At 48.4% G+C, this 16,616-nt stretch overlaps 3 non-coding genes and 1 pseudogene across 3 annotated transcripts; all 4 read left to right on the top strand.

Moving 5' to 3' along the window:
- The first annotated feature begins 1,404 nt into the window (after positions 1-1,404).
- On the top strand, positions 1,405-1,511 carry LOC143719454 (U6 spliceosomal RNA). The gene has a single exon (XR_013196531.1). It is a non-coding gene; the product is annotated as a U6 spliceosomal RNA (small nuclear RNA).
- Positions 1,512-2,783: 1,272 nt separating this feature from the next.
- On the top strand, positions 2,784-2,890 carry LOC143719452 (U6 spliceosomal RNA). The gene has a single exon (XR_013196529.1). It is a non-coding gene; the product is annotated as a U6 spliceosomal RNA (small nuclear RNA).
- Positions 2,891-5,326: 2,436 nt separating this feature from the next.
- LOC143719451 (U6 spliceosomal RNA) lies at positions 5,327-5,433 on the top strand. The gene has a single exon (XR_013196528.1). It is a non-coding gene; the product is annotated as a U6 spliceosomal RNA (small nuclear RNA).
- A 2,297-nt stretch (positions 5,434-7,730) lies between these two features.
- On the top strand, positions 7,731-7,828 carry LOC143719471 (U6 spliceosomal RNA; annotated as a pseudogene).
- Positions 7,829-16,616: the final 8,788 nt, after the last annotated feature.

The raw sequence follows: 16,616 nt of genomic DNA, 5'->3' as shown, positions 1-16,616 counted from the left end.
CATAATTCTGCCCACCCCATTCTTTCAGTAGATGCTCTCATACATCATGGTGGAATTGGCAATTTATGAACCCTAAAGCTCTAAGATGTCCTATTCCTAAACTGATTGCGCACTCTCAGTTTTCCTGCCAACTCTTTTTTTTATGCTTGTACTCTGGGGCCATCGACGAGTGTGTCCACTCCCTTTCTTCAGCAGATGCCGTTGAGGAACAGGGTTTGACCACAAAGGCAATATCTCCAATGTCTATAGCGCACTCTAAGTTTTCCTGCCAACTCTTTTTTTTATGCTTGTACTCTGGGGCCATCGACAAGTGTGTCCACTCCCTTTCTTCAGCAGATGCCGTTGGGGAACAGGGTTTGACCACAAAGGCAATATCTTTTCCCTTCAAGGTTGAGTCACAGAACACCACTGAAACAGAACAATACATTCACACAGAGCAAACTTGAGCTAAAATAAACTTCTACTTATGATGTTTTCACATTTGTATCATACAGTGACCAGCGGTGCTGTAAATACCTAAAGAGTTACATATGCCAAGTGGAAAAAAATGTGGAAAAACATACATGTGGTGTGATTGAACTTCAAGACCCTAGGCACAGTTGTCTATAAATGCAGCAATCATGAGAACAGCTAAATGAAAATACACAACAGCAACCCATCAAAGTTTACAACTCTTGATTAGTTTGAATGCATGATAGCCCAGTGAATGAATTACAAAGTGTGTGAATATGTATCCTCTGGAAGGCAGGCTACACTAATAAACAAGTTTTTTTTAAAGTGGTGAAATGGCTCGCTGGGCTCTACCACCTTGGTGAGGACTTGCTGGGCCCCCAGGTGTGCATATGCCTCAAATTAGCTGAGCCTTTTTGCTTGTTAAGGCAGCGCCTATGCTGAAAGGAGACCGATTTAGAGAAAAAATCAAAGAATAAATCAAATAAAAAAATCTGTGAAGTCCTTTAAGTTTTTGTTTCCGACGTGTGTCAGAGGGCCTCTACCTCAAAGTCTCCAGAGGATTAATTCCTCCTGCTGCAGTTCGTGTCCAGTTACATCGAAGTGCATGCAACGGTGGCGCAAACGGCTAAGCACTTTCCGTTTTTCTGCCAACTCGATTTTTTCTCGAAAATCTGGAGGACACAGCCCATTCAGAGCTTGTATTTTGGTACCATCCATAAGTCTGCCCACCCCATTCTTTCAGTAGATGCTCTCATACATCATGGTGGAATTGGCCATTTGTGAACCCTAAAGCTCTAAGATGTCCTATTCCTAAACTCATTGAGCTTTTGCATCAATCATTGTGTCAAGCAAAGGTGTGCAGAGGCGAGATGACTCGCTGGGCCCTACCACCTTGGTGATAGCTCGCTGGAATCCAAGGTGCATATATGCCTTGAGCTGGGCACCAAACCTGTGTTTGCTAAGGCAGCACATATACTAAAATTGGATCGATACAGAGAAGATTAGCATGGCCCCTGCGAAAGGATGACACGCAAATCCGTGAAGCGCTCCATATTTTTGCAGCTGTGATCAAAGCCTGCTTCACTGGACTTGATTCATCCCCTCCTGCCACTCTTTGTTTTCATTCTTGTTCTCTTGTGTCAAGAACTGGTGCATCTCCAATGTCTATAGCGCACTCTCAGTTTTCCTGCCAATTCTTTTTTTTATGCTTGTACTCTGGGGCCATCGACAAGTGTATCCACTCACTTTCTTCAGCAGATGCCGTTGGGGAACAGGGTTTGACCACAAAGGCAATATCTTTTCCCTTCAAGGTGAGTCACAGAACACCACTGAAACAGAACAATACATTCACACAGAGCAAACTTGAGCTAAAATAAACTTCTAGTTATGATGTTTTCACATTTTTATCATACAGTGACCAGCGGTGCTGTAAATACCTAAAGAGTTACATATGCCAAGTAGGAATACGTGTAAATGTGGAAAAACATACATGTGGTGTGATTGAACTTCAAGACCCTAGGCACAGTTGTCTATAAATGCAGCAATCATGAGAACAGCTAAATGAAAATACACAACAGCAACCCATCAAAGTTTACAACTCTTGATTAGTTTGAATGCATGATAGCCCAGTGAATGAATTACAAAGTGTGTGAATATGTATCCTCTGGAAGGCAGGCTACACTAATAAACAAGTTTTTTTTAAAGTGGTGAAATGGCTCGCTGGGCTCTACCACCTTGGTGAGGACTTGCTGGGCCCCCAGGTGTGCATATGCCTCAAATTAGCTGAGCCTTTTTGCTTGTTAAGGCAGCGCCTATGCTGAAAGGAGACCGATTTAGAGAAAAAATCAAAGAATAAATCAAATAAAAAAATCTGTGAAGTCCTTTAAGTTTTTGTTTCCGACGTGTGTCAGAGGGCCTCTACCTCAAAGTCTCCAGAGGATTAATTCCTCCTGCTGCAGTTCGTGTCCAGTTACATCGAAGTGCATGCAACGGTGGCGCAAACGGCTAAGCACTTTCCGTTTTTCTGCCAACTCGATTTTTTCTCGAAAATCTGGAGGACACAGCCCATTCAGAGCTTGTATTTTGGTACCATCCATAAGTCTGCCCACCCCATTCTTTCAGTAGATGCTCTCATACATCATGGTGGAATTGGCCATTTGTGAACCCTAAAGCTCTAAGATGTCCTATTCCTAAACTCATTGAGCTTTTGCATCAATCATTGTGTCAAGCAAAGGTATGCAGAGGCGAGATGACTCGCTGGGCCCTACCACCTTGGTGATAGCTCGCTGGAACCCAAGGTGCATATATGCCTTGAGCTGGGCACCAAACCTGTGCTTGCTAAGGCAGCACATATACTAAAATTGGATCGATACAGAGAAGATTAGCATGGCCCCTGCGAAAGGATGACACGCAAATCCGTGAAGCGCTCCATATTTTTGCAGCTGTGATCAAAGCCTGCTTCACTGGACTTGATTCATCCCCTCCTGCCACTCTTTGTTTTCATTCTTGTTCTCTTGTGTCAAGAACTGGTGCATCTCCAATGTCTATAGCGCACTCTCAGTTTTCCTGCCAATTCTTTTTTTTATGCTTGTACTCTGGGGCCATCGACAAGTGTATCCACTCACTTTCTTCAGCAGATGCCGTTGGGGAACAGGGTTTGACCACAAAGGCAATATCTTTTCCCTTCAAGGTGAGTCACAGAACACCACTGAAACAGAACAATACATTCACACAGAGCAAACTTGAGCTAAAATAAACTTCTAGTTATGATGTTTTCACATTTTTATCATACAGTGACCAGCGGTGCTGTAAATACCTAAAGAGTTACATATGCCAAGTAGGAATACGTGTAAATGTGGAAAAACATACATGTGGTGTGATTGAACTTCAAGACCCTAGGCACAGTTGTCTATAAATGCAGCAATCATGAGAACAGCTAAATGAAAATACACAACAGCAACCCATCAAAGTTTACAACTCTTGATTAGTTTGAATGCATGATAGCCCAGTGAATGAATTACAAAGTGTGTGAATATGTATCCTCTGGAAGGCAGGCTACACTAATAAACAAGTTTTTTTTAAAGTGGTGAAATGGCTCGCTGGGCTCTACCACCTTGGTGAGGACTTGCTGGGCCCCCAAGTCTGCATATGCCTCAAATTATCGGAGCCTTTTTGCTTGTTAAGGCAGCGCCTATGCTGAAAGGAGACCGATTTAGAGAAAAAATCAAAGAATAAATCAAATAAAAAAATCTGTGAAGTCCTTTAAGGTTTTGTTTCCGACGTGTGTCAGAGGGCCTCTACCTCAAAGTCTCCAGAGGATTAATTCCTCCTGCTGCAGTTCGTGTCCAGTTACATCGAGTGCATGCAACGGTGGCGCAAACGGCTAAGCACTTTCCGTTTTTCTGCCAACTCGATTTTTTCTCGAAAACCTGGAGGACACAGCCCATTCAGAGCTTGTATTTTGGTACATCCATAATTCTGCCCACCCCATTCTTTCAGTAGATGCTCCCATACATCATGGTGGAATTGGCAATTTATGAACCCTAAAGCTCTAAGATGTCCTATTCCTAAACTGATTGCGCACTCTCAGTTTTCCTGCCAACTCTTTTTTTTATGCTTGTACTCTGGGGCCATCGACGAGTGTGTCCACTCCCTTTCTTCAGCAGATGCCGTTGAGGAACAGGGTTTGACCACAAAGGCAATATCTCCAATGTCTATAGCGCACTCTAAGTTTTCCTGCCAACTCTTTTTTTTATGCTTGTACTCTGGGGCCATCGACAAGTGTGTCCACTCCCTTTCTTCAGCAGATGCCGTTGGGGAACAGGGTTTGACCACAAAGGCAATATCTTTTCCCTTCAAGGTTGAGTCACAGAACACCACTGAAACAGAACAATACATTCACACAGAGCAAACTTGAGCTAAAATAAACTTCTACTTATGATGTTTTCACATTTTTATCATACAGTGACCAGCGGTGCTGTAAATACCTAAAGAGTTACATATGCCAAGTGGAAAAAAATGTGGAAAAACATACATGTGGTGTGATTGAACTTCAAGACCCTAGGCACAGTTGTCTATAAATGCAGCAATCATGAGAACAGCTAAATGAAAATACACAACAGCAACCCATCAAAGTTTACAACTCTTGATTAGTTTGAATGCATGATAGCCCAGTGAATGAATTACAAAGTGTGTGAATATGTATCCTCTGGAAGGCAGGCTACACTAATAAACAAGGTTTTTTTAAAGTGGTGAAATGGCTCGCTGGGCTCTACCACCTTGGTGAGGACTTGCTGGGCCCCCAGGTGTGCATATGCCTCAAATTAGCTGAGCCTTTTTGCTTGTTAAGGCAGCGCCTATGCTGAAAGGAGACCGATTTAGAGAAAAAATCAAAGAATAAATCAAATAAAAAAATCTGTGAAGTCCTTTAAGTTTTTGTTTCCGACGTGTCTCAGAGGGCCTCTACCTCAAAGTCTCCAGAGGATTAATTCCTCCTGCTGCAGTTCGTGTCCAGTTACATCGAGTGCATGCAACGGTGGCGCAAACGGCTAAGCACTTTCCGTTTTTCTGCCAACTCGATTTTTTCTCGAAAATCTGGAGGACACAGCCCATTCAGAGCTTGTATTTTGGTACCATCCATAAGTCTGCTCACCCCATTCTTTCAGTAGATGCTCTCATACATCATGGTGGAATTGGCCATTTGTGAACCCTAAAGCTCTAAGATGTCCTATTCCTAAACTCATTGAGCTTTTGCATCAATCATTGTGTCAAGCAAAGGTATGCAGAGGCGAGATGACTCGCTGGGCCCTACCACCTTGGTGATAGCTCGCTGGAACCTAAGGTGCATATATGCCTTGAGCTGGGCACCAAACCTGTGCTTGCTAAGGCAGCACATATACTAAAATTGGATCGATACAGAGAAGATTAGCATGGCCCCTGCGAAAGGATGACACGCAAATCCGTGAAGCGCTCCATATTTTTGCAGCTGTGATCAAAGCCTGCTTCACTGGACTTGATTCATCCCCTCCTGCCACTCTTTGTTTTCATTCTTGTTCTCTTGTGTCAAGAACTGGTGCATCTCCAATGTCTATAGCGCACTCTCAGTTTTCCTGCCAATTCTTTTTTTTATGCTTGTACTCTGGGGCCATCGACAAGTGTATCCACTCACTTTCTTCAGCAGATGCCGTTGGGGAACAGGGTTTGACCACAAAGGCAATATCTTTTCCCTTCAAGGTGAGTCACAGAACACCACTGAAACAGAACAATACATTCACACAGAGCAAACTTGAGCTAAAATAAACTTCTAGTTATGATGTTTTCACATTTTTATCATACAGTGACCAGCGGTGCTGTAAATACCTAAAGAGTTACATATGCCAAGTAGGAATACGTGTAAATGTGGAAAAACATACATGTGGTGTGATTGAACTTCAAGACCCTAGGCACAGTTGTCTATAAATGCAGCAATCATGAGAACAGCTAAATGAAAATACACAACAGGTACCCATCAAAGTTTACAACTCTTGATTAGTTTGAATGCATGATAGCCCAGTGAATGAATTACAAAGTGTGTGAATATGTATCCTCTGGAAGGCAGGCTACACTAATAAACAAGTTTTTTTTAAAGTGGTGAAATGGCTCGCTGGGCTCTACCACCTTGGTGAGGACTTGCTGGGCCCCCAGGTCTGCATATGCCTCAAATTATCGGAGCCTTTTTGCTTGTTAAGGCAGCGCCTATGCTGAAAGGAGACCGATTTAGAGAAAAAATCAAAGAATAAATCAAATAAAAAAATCTGTGAAGTCCTTTAAGGTTTTGTTTCCGACGTGTGTCAGAGGGCCTCTACCTCAAAGTCTCCAGAGGATTAATTCCTCCTGCTGCAGTTCGTGTCCAGTTACATCGAGTGCATGCAACGGTGGCGCAAACGGCTAAGCACTTTCCGTTTTTCTGCCAACTCGATTTTTTCTCGAAAACCTGGAGGACACAGCCCATTCAGAGCTTGTATTTTGGTACCATCCATAATTCTGCCCACCCCATTCTTTCAGTAGATGCTCTCATACATCATGGTGGAATTGGCAATTTATGAACCCTAAAGCTCTAAGATGTCCTATTCCTAAACTGATTGCGCACTCTCAGTTTTCCTGCCAACTCTTTTTTTTATGCTTGTACTCTGGGGCCATCGACGAGTGTGTCCACTCCCTTTCTTCAGCAGATGCCGTTGAGGAACAGGGTTTGACCACAAAGGCAATATCTTTTCCCTTCAAGGTTGAGTCACAGAACACCACTGAAACAGAACAATACATTCACACAGAGCAAACTTGAGCTAAAATAAACTTCTACTTATGATGTTTTCACATTTTTATCATACAGTGACCAGCGGTGCTGTAAATACCTAAAGAGTTACATATGCCAAGTGGAAAAAAATGTGGAAAAACATACATGTGGTGTGATTGAACTTCAAGACCCTAGGCACAGTTGTCTATAAATGCAGCAATCATGAGAACAGCTAAATGAAAATACACAACAGCAACCCATCAAAGTTTACAACTCTTGATTAGTTTGAATGCATGATAGCCCAGTGAATGAATTACAAAGTGTGTGAATATGTATCCTCTGGAAGGCAGGCTACACTAATAAACAAGGTTTTTTTTAAAGTGGTGAAATGGCTCGCTGGGCTCTACCACCTTGGTGAGGACTTGCTGGGCCCCCAGGTGTGCATATGCCTCAAATTAGCTGAGCCTTTTTGCTTGTTAAGGCAGCGCCTATGCTGAAAGGAGACCGATTTAGAGAAAAAATCAAAGAATAAATCAAATAAAAAAATCTGTGAAGTCCTTTAAGTTTTTGTTTCCGACGTGTCTCAGAGGGCCTCTACCTCAAAGTCTCCAGAGGATTAATTCCTCCTGCTGCAGTTCGTGTCCAGTTACATCGAGTGCATGCAACGGTGGCGCAAACGGCTAAGCACTTTCCGTTTTTCTGCCAACTCGATTTTTTCTCGAAAATCTGGAGGACACAGCCCATTCAGAGCTTGTATTTTGGTACCATCCATAAGTCTGCTCACCCCATTCTTTCAGTAGATGCTCTCATACATCATGGTGGAATTGGCCATTTGTGAACCCTAAAGCTCTAAGATGTCCTATTCCTAAACTCATTGAGCTTTTGCATCAATCATTGTGTCAAGCAAAGGTATGCAGAGGCGAGATGACTCACTGGGCCCTACCACCTTGGTGATAGCTCGCTGGAACCCAAGGTGTATATATGCCTTGAGCTGGGCACCAAACCTGTGCTTGCTAAGGCAGCACATATACTAAAATTGGATCGATACAGAGAAGATTAGCATGGCCCCTGCGAAAAGCTTCGCCATCGTTCTTCTCTGTTTTCGCGCATGCGCATTAGTGCCTTCGCGCATGCCCAGTCGCACAAACGCGGTACAAACGAGACACCATCAAAGCGTAGGATCGAATCCCGACCGAAGCACAAATATTAAACATTATATTACACACTATTATATTCTTATTATGCCTATTTCATGTGTATACATAAAAGTAACATGCCGTGCATTATTTGTTTCACCTTTTTCTGCATAGATATTAAAATCTGTTGTGTTAAACATTATATTGTATTTATATTGTTTATGTTAAATAATATACTGTATTCATATTGTTTCCACTTTTTATATTGTTTCACCCTTTTCTGCATAGATATATTGTATTTATATTGTTTCACCTTTTTCTGCATATATATAAAAATTTGTTATGTTAAACATTATATTACATTTATATTATGTCAATAATTTTATTTCAATGTATAAATAAAAGTTACATGCCGTGTATTATTGTTGTTGTTGTAGTTGTTGTTGATGATGATGATGATGATGTATAGATGCAGAAAACACCAAACACAGCAGCAGTAGACTACAGTGTGAAATAGATTATTTATTTCAAACTACAATACAATAAAACATGATGATTTTGATGATGATGATGATGATGATGATGATGATGATCATAATAATAAAAAAAATAGAGCATCAGAGCAGACACATGGCATAAATGTTCTGGGGCGAGATGCAGAACAGTGGTATTGATGCAGAACAGTGGCACAAGGCTTCATTCCTCTTATTTTAAACCACATCAATCACAGCAGACAGACGCATAGTATAAGGGCTCATTACAGACATGCATGGATAAATAATGCAGCAGCATACAGTGTGAAGTACCAACGCGGCGGCAACAGAGCCAGTGGCAACTGGACGTAACTCCAAAGACAGTGACCACATTATTGACCATACCCACATGTCCAAAATGCCTATATAACTTGTCAGCGCATAAAATCAGAACAGCACAAATGCATGACAATGTGTTATACAGGTGTGAATGTGTTATACAGGTGTGAATGGGACAGACAATGTTTTCTTTTCTTTTTCTTAAGCCATATGATAGGCAGCATACACACACAGTATAGGCCTATATAACTTGTCAGTGCAAAGAATCAGAATAGTACAAAGGCATGGCAATGTTATACAGGTGTGAATGGGATACACAATGTTTTTTTTGCTGTAGAAAAGTTGTGGCAGGTGTGGACCGGTGTTTGTAGGAAGCCTCCACACCGCGGCAAGGTCCCGGTCCTTGTGGAGGGTAAAGTCAATGTCTTTAAAAAACAAACAAACAAACACTGAAACAACTATATACACCTGCCCCAGCGAGAATGCGAAATCAGTCCGGGGCTCGACCCTGGTCCTTCATCTCCCTCAGCCAGTCCTCCACACTCTTACCCGCTGCGGCGGCAGAGCAAAAATGTACATTGCCGTAGCGGGTGTGTCCGGTCTCCCTCCGCTTTGGCTGGCCGCATCTCCTGCACTTTTGTTCTTGTGGCACGCCGGCCCGGGCAGCGACGACTGTTCCTGCCGCTGCCCTCTGCTCAGCCCTCTTCCTCCTCAGCCATTCAGTTTTGTACGCAGAGCGAGGCTGAGGAGGAGGAGCAGGAGGTGGTGCAGGCAGCCGAGGGCCGGCGTGATGTGCGGCGGCCAGCGGCAGAGGGAGGACGTGTGGGGCTGGCGTTGTCCGAGGGAGCGTTGGGATGGGGAGCACCCTCACACTCTGCTGGGGCAGTGAGAGGTCCAGAAAGAGAGGCTGTGTTGCCGGAAAAGGTCCTGTTGCAGCTGCAGCAGCCGGTGGTATGGCCAGGACAACAGCTGAGGGGGCAGGCGGTAAAGGCGCCAGTGGGCGCACTGGCGCTGGCAGAACAGGCACCGGTGCTGCCACGGCCGGTGCTGCTGCCAGAGGTCCCGCCGCCCTTGGCGCTGCTGTCCTCGCCTGGCCTGTTGCTGCTGCCGGAGAACGATCCACCGCTGTTGCTGGGCACGGCGCCGAACCCGCTGCCGCTGCCGCTGGTGGTCGTCCCTCTGCTGCAACGCCTGAAGCTAGCACAGTCCTCTCCTTCTCCCGCTGCATCCTGGTGAACCTGAAAACGGATTTCAACGTAGTGTTTTAGTTACATGTACAATTTTGAGAGCATGCCATTCAAGCATGTCATTACCATAACATCAAAAGCATCAAACATACCACAGCGAGAGGGTCCTGGCGTTCAGCTCAAAGAGCTGTATGGGCGCCCGAGCCATCAGCCTCTGGTGGCCCAGCACAAGGTCCCGGATGTGCTGGTACCGAAGCAGTATGCTGTCCCACCGCGACCTCCGGGCACCGCGCGCACGGCTGCCCGAGGGGATCAAGCGGCAGAGCTGGGTGCATACTGCCTCTACCAGCCGGCTTGCGCTGGGACTGCTGGCAGGTCCAGAGGTCTCTCCGACCAGGCAGCTGTGGACAATGGACAAAAACAATGACAGATATGAGCATGATAATGGGCAACATTACATAAAGCAGCTTGTTTGTACACCAGGGAAATGTATGATGGAAGCGTAGCCTTACCGTCTCAAGCTTTCCACACCAGGTATACTGGTGCGGCTTGGCTTGGCTGCCATGAAGCGCCCCTGAGCTGGCCTGTCCCTGTAGCGGGGAGGGTAAACTACTCGGGCCCTGTCGTACGGTGACAGGGCCTCGTAGAGCCTGATAAGCTCGTCTACCCTCCCCTCTGACAAGGCCGGGTCGTGACGCAACCCCACCAAGGCCGTGGCCAACTGGACCACGGCCAGGTACCCCGGCTGGTCATCCGGTCCTCTGTAGTCCTGCAGACACACAAGAAGAGATGGAAAACAATAAGTCAGGTGGATGGAACAGAGCGAGCGCAGTTTTTGGTGATGCGAGATGCACTGCAGTCGCAGACCACAAAGAGGTGGCGTGCTTACCTCAGCAGCCTGCTGAGGCTCTGGCGAGGACCGGCCGGGGGAGTGGGGTGCGGGCTCGGGGGCACCGGTCGGACTGGATGGCTCGGGCGCGGGTGCGTCAGCCGGTCGCCCTGACCGCGGGTCCGTCTGAGGAGCTGGGAACTCGCCAGGCACGTGCAGGGTGAGGTCCTCCACCTCCTGCGGGCCGTCGGCGAGCTCGTCATCCTCGACGAGTTGGGGAACGTCCCCCCCCGCGTCCGGAATGTCAGGGTCCAAGCTGACGTCCTGCAGCACTCTGCCCGTCTGGGAGTACAGGTACTCGATGCCGATGAGTTCCCCTGAAGTACAACAACACAAATCGCATCAGTCAGTCTGGTACAAATATCATTCAGTGTGGACACGTGTAAGCGCGGTGGCTTGAGTGTTCTTACCCGTGTACTCCCTGGGCTTGGTGTAATCCTTGACCACACTCGTGCCAAGCACCCTTTGGCTGAGCTGGTCAAGGGAGTGCTGCAGGGGGCCATTGTAGGAGCGGAGCAGCGGCCGTCCCTCCTGTGCCACGGACGCCGCCCTGTCGGCGTTCCACCGCGTCAACCCCTCCAGGAGAAATGCCTGGAAGTGCCAGGGATTGGCACTTTCTCCTGAGGAGGAACACAGATCTGTTTAGCAGTTTATTCAGTGCACACAATGTGAATGACAGCGAGTCGATGACAGTGAAAGATTGACATGACAGTGAAGCATGTGAAACATACCTGGAATGAAGCGGTTGAGATGCAGGTGGAACGACTCCAGGGACGTGGAGCCTCGTGCACAACGGTACACCGGCAGGCTGATCCCCCCCTTGGTCACCCTGCCGGTCTCAGTGTACAGCTCCACGCCCGGCGGGTCCTGGATGCAATGGAGGTGGCGCCGCTGCTCCGTCCAGATCTTCTGGATGCGGTCTTGGTCCAGCAGGGAAATCCCCATGGTGTCTCGTCCGTTGGCACCGCCGAAGGTTTCCAGGAGGTCACCGATCAGCCGCTCCGTCTCCGCCGCTCCACGCGTGCGGCGACGGCAATGGAGAGCCATATTCTTGCGGCTGACGTGCCTCCACACTCCGGCGTCGGACGAGAAGGTCATCCCCTGCGCCTCAAGCATCCTCTTCTTCGCCTTGAGCAACCGGGCTGCGTCCTCTGGGTCCCACAGGAAGATGCACGAAGACAGCTGCTGCAGGAAGGGTTTATACAGCTGGTGGCTCTCGGTGGTGACACCTGTTATGGAAAAATGCATGTTACATCAAGTTATGGACCCAATGATGTCTCTTACTGTGATGCTGTTTGTTTAATTATTGTTTTTGCCACAACGCACCTGACGCGAACCGCCGCATCAGGTGCCAGATGTCCAGCCGGACCACCAGCTTGTCCCACTTCCCGAACATGTCAGCTGTCTTGGATCCCCCGTGGGACGAACAACAGTCCCGGTCGACGTAGAGGAGCTGAGGCGGCTCCACCCCAGCGTCCCGATACCGCCGCATTAACCCCGCAGCCATGGACAACAGGCCGGCACCCTCGGCGTCCGTGAGCACGGACATGAGCACCTGTCCGTGCTCGTTGCCGACGTTCGTTGCCCACGCTGCGGTCTGGGCGGCAGCACCGGCGAGCTTCCGGGTCACCTGTTTGAAAGAATAAAGCATCTCAGTAAGGCTGCACGCACATAGCCAGAGCGTGATACTCCGCACCACATTTATATACATATATATTTATACATACATAGCACCACATTTACCTTCTTGGTCGAATCCATCTTCAAGACCGTTCCGAAGACGGAGGTGACCCGGGCCTTCACGTCCTCCAGGCGGGAGAGGATGTCGTGGCAGTACACCATTAACAGCCACGCGTACTGGGGCACGGGTGGCGGTTTTGGTGGTGGGGTGCACATGCGCACGACACCTCGCGACGTGAAGGGCTCCATGACGCTGAGGTAGTGTATGGACCGCCGCATCCAGGCCTCTGTGTGTGCCTCACAGAGTTTTTTGTACAGCTGCGTGGCGCTGTTCCCCCGAGTACGCTCACGCAGCTGGATGATTACCCGCCGGTCGCAGGCGAGCCTACAGAGAGGAGCACATCATGTGTTACAGAAGAGCCACACACAGACACACTGTGACAGTGTTCAGACAGGTACTTACTTGTAGGTGAGGATTGCCGGCAAGAGGGCGCAACACACAGACACACTGTGACAGTGGTCAGACAGCTACTTACTTGTAGGTGAGGATTGCCGGGAAGAGGGCGCCACAAACAGACATACTGTGACAGTGTTCAGACAGCTACTTACTTGTAGGTGAGGATTGCCGGGAAGAGGGCGCGATGCCCCTCTCCCAGCTGACCCACGACCTCCTGCGACCAGGCAGCTACCTTCCTCTTACACCGACGGCACTCCAGGTACTCGGTGGCCATCAAGTACCAGCCGTCGATGTCCAGGACCCTCCGGATGGTCCTGTAGAGCCCACACTTGGTGAGGGCCCTATTACAGCATGTCGGCCGGACGCCCCACAGACGCAGGGGCGTCCAGAGGAACAGCCGACACGCGAAGAAGGCAGCTGGTGAGGCGGGTGGCTGAGTGTAACTCGGCCGGGGCTGAGGGGGGTCCCACCACAGCTTGAGGTCTGTGGTGAGTTTGGTCCTCCCCTCGCTGTCTGTCTTGAACAGCTCCCGGCCGATCCACTCCTGCTCTTCCACGGTGAGAGCTGTCCGCCAGCTCTCAGGCAACCGGGACTGTGAGGGAAAAAAACAACACAAACAAACACACTGTAAGGAGGCTGAGAGGAGGTGCTACATGCAGTTTGACAGTCAACTTCACTGAGTTGTGCCGTCCATGAGTACGGGCACGGTGTGTGTGTGTGTGTGTGTGTGTGTCTGTGTTTGTGTTTGTACCTCAGCCGAAGCAGGAGTGGGCGTTGCGGGCTGCTCCACTTTCCTCTCCTTCCTCTTCCTCTTCGCCGGCGCTGGTGCCAGGGTGGCCTCCCCAGATGGCGTCTCCTCCACGGAGACGCGACGGGGCTCCTCCCTGGTCAACGCCGGAGCCCGAGCCGGAACCGCGAGCGTAGGTGGAGCAGCCGCAACTCGAGGTGGTGGCGGTGGGGGAGGGATGGAGGACAACGCCGGAGGAGGTGGACATGGAGGCCTCACCACCAGCGGGAGAGTCTGAAGGACCTGTACGTGAGCTTCAGACACATTCACACACAACAAAATGGCATCAGCACAATGATAGTCATGGGGCAACACACAGGCAGGCAAGACTAAGTGAGTCTGAGTGTTAATGACGTGCAGCATGCCAGTGATTAGATGACGTGCAGAATGCAAGTAATTAGATGACGTACAGCATGCCAGTGATGGGGCAGATGGTTTAGTGCTACAAGGTGAATGTCAAGAGATGCAGCAGGGCCAAGGGAAGTAGACATGTGAAGGTGGTTAAGCAAATCTACATTGCCACTATGTTCTACACATCTACCACCGACAAAGACGGCTACATTACCTGCCAAACCTACCTTTGGTCTTCAAGCATCAGCTGTAGAGACCAGTAAATGAAACCATTACAGTTAATACAAAAATACCGCCAGAAGAATATATATTGAGGGCAAATGTTACAGTGTGACGTGTCCAGTGTGGTGCCAGTTACCCGTTTCTAAGTCAGTGGCCATCTGGACCAGATCCTCGTCCGTCACCTCTGTGGGGGGGGGCGGTGGCGGAACCGAGGGGCACTGGTCTCTGACGGATGTAGACACCGCTGTGGGGTGGGAGGGCAATGGTTAGTTAATCCTGTACACTGAACCACTGTTGTGTTAAAGAGAAAGAAAGAGATCTACCTGGAACTGCAGGCCGTGCTGGTGTGGTCATCAGCTTCCTGACCTTGGCCTGCAGCTCACCTGGGGCCATTGGACGCCTTCCCAGTAGGGCCGAGAACATGGGAGCGATCGGCTTGCGCGGCGGCAGCGCGGTGGAAGCAGCGGCCTTGCTGGGGCCACTGCTGGTGGTGGGGGTGCTGCTGCTGCTGCTGCTGCTGCTGCTGCTGCTGCTGGTGGGAGGTGGGGGGGTAGCAGCCACCTCTGCCGACCGCTCCTTGTCTCGGCCCAGGATGTACTTCCTGGCGGCGTCCATCGAGGTCCCAGGCTGCGGTGTCTTCCGCCGTAGCCACTTGACAAAGCTGCAAGACAATGATCAAAGATTAACACGCATATCAACAAGTCACAGCACCCTGTCGACAGTTCACTGCCCTTCACCACAACAGGACTTACTTCTGGTGCTGCTTCTCCTTGGAGTCGTACAGGTCCTTCAGGGTGGCCTCCTTGTAGTCCCCAAAGCCAACAAGCGCCTCGCCCTCACACCCGGGCTGAGTGGCGCGAGCCCGGGCCTCCTCGTGCACCCGGTGGTAACGCAGCTGCTCAGCAAAAGCAGGGTGGGCGCACGAGTACCGGGCGAGTGCGTCCTTGTTGGCCATAAGGGGGCTGTCGGAGGCACTTTTCTCCCGCTCCCGCTGGTGGCTGGCAACCAACTGCGTGGTGTAGCCCACGTCGTTCTCCAGGAGCCAACGGAAAGTTTGACCCTGGTACTTGCCAAACTGGATGCTGTGGCAGCCCAGCACCAGCATGGGGTTACCAGGGTCACCGCCCTTGGAGACGACGTGGGCTTGGGCCTCCTTCTCCACCTCCTCTGGCTTCTTGGCCCTCGCAGCAGTGGCGGTCCCGCGTGGCCCCTTGGCGGCGATGAAGGCCGCCGCCTCATCAGAGGCCCGCAGGACAAGCTGCTGCGAGGCCGTCAATTTAAATTTTGCAAAAACCATCTCTACAATGACATAGCACAGCGTTAAGGGAGCATTACAGGTTAAACTACATGTTAATTGCCATATTAACAGGAATATCACACATAAGATTAATGATATACTAGTACTACACATTCACTATTGAAATATTAACGTTAAAAAATGAACATAACTTGACACAACAGGTAAATAATGACAGGTAAACAAACAGGCATATTGTTAATGCATAAAAAATACACTTAAACTTTATATTTTGATTTCACGTGGTGATATTATAATCTTAAGGGTCTAAAGATACTAACTGTATGGTCTTTTCATCATTTAATTTTGTTTTCAGAGATCGTCACATGTTGTCCCGTTCATTTCCAATGCAATGGATTACATTACATTACATTACATGCTAGCGATCTCTCAAAATGTATTTAATCTTTGATCAGACTACCTGGTTATCTTCATTAGACCACGTAGATGTAGTTACTACAGTTTGGAGTCGAAATTCAAAGTGTAAATATGGTTTAAATGTGTTAACCGGACGCCTGACGTACGTTAACGTATCTTTAAATAACGTTATCAAAACCAGCGATTGACAGCATAATACATCGACAAATTCCATGTCAGTACATTGTAAAAGTACTCTGGGAAGACAATGTTATGTCAGTACATTCGTAATATTCTATTTATTTTTGTTTTACTCACTGACTCACTCGTTGACTCGTTGTCAGTTGCTTTGGTGGTTGCTATGACAAACGCTTGATTATACTAACCGCTGATTGGCCCAAAACGCTCGACAAACGCTTGAGTATACTAACCGTTGATTGGCCCAAAACGCTCGACAAACGCTCGACAATACGAGCTGCTGATTGGCTAAAAACCGAAAACGCTCGACAAACGCTCGACAATCCGAGCTGCTGATTGGCCCAAAACCGAAAACGCTCGACAAAGGCTCGACAATCCGAGCTGCTGATTGGCCGTCATCCAGAGAACATTGCACGCAAATCCGTGAAGCGCTCCATATTTTTGCAGCTGTGATCAAAGCCTGCTTCACTGGACTTGATTCATCCCCTCCTGCCACTCTTTGTTTTCATTCTTGTTCTC

The sequence above is a fragment of the Siphateles boraxobius genome, unplaced genomic scaffold, assembly GCF_051911475.1.
Source record: "Siphateles boraxobius isolate OS27281-9 unplaced genomic scaffold, OSU_SipBor_1 63, whole genome shotgun sequence".
Classification (NCBI taxonomy): domain Eukaryota; kingdom Metazoa; phylum Chordata; class Actinopteri; order Cypriniformes; family Leuciscidae; genus Siphateles; species Siphateles boraxobius.
Note: the sequence above shows the minus strand (reverse complement) of the source record. Positions and strands in the feature narration are given on the sequence as shown.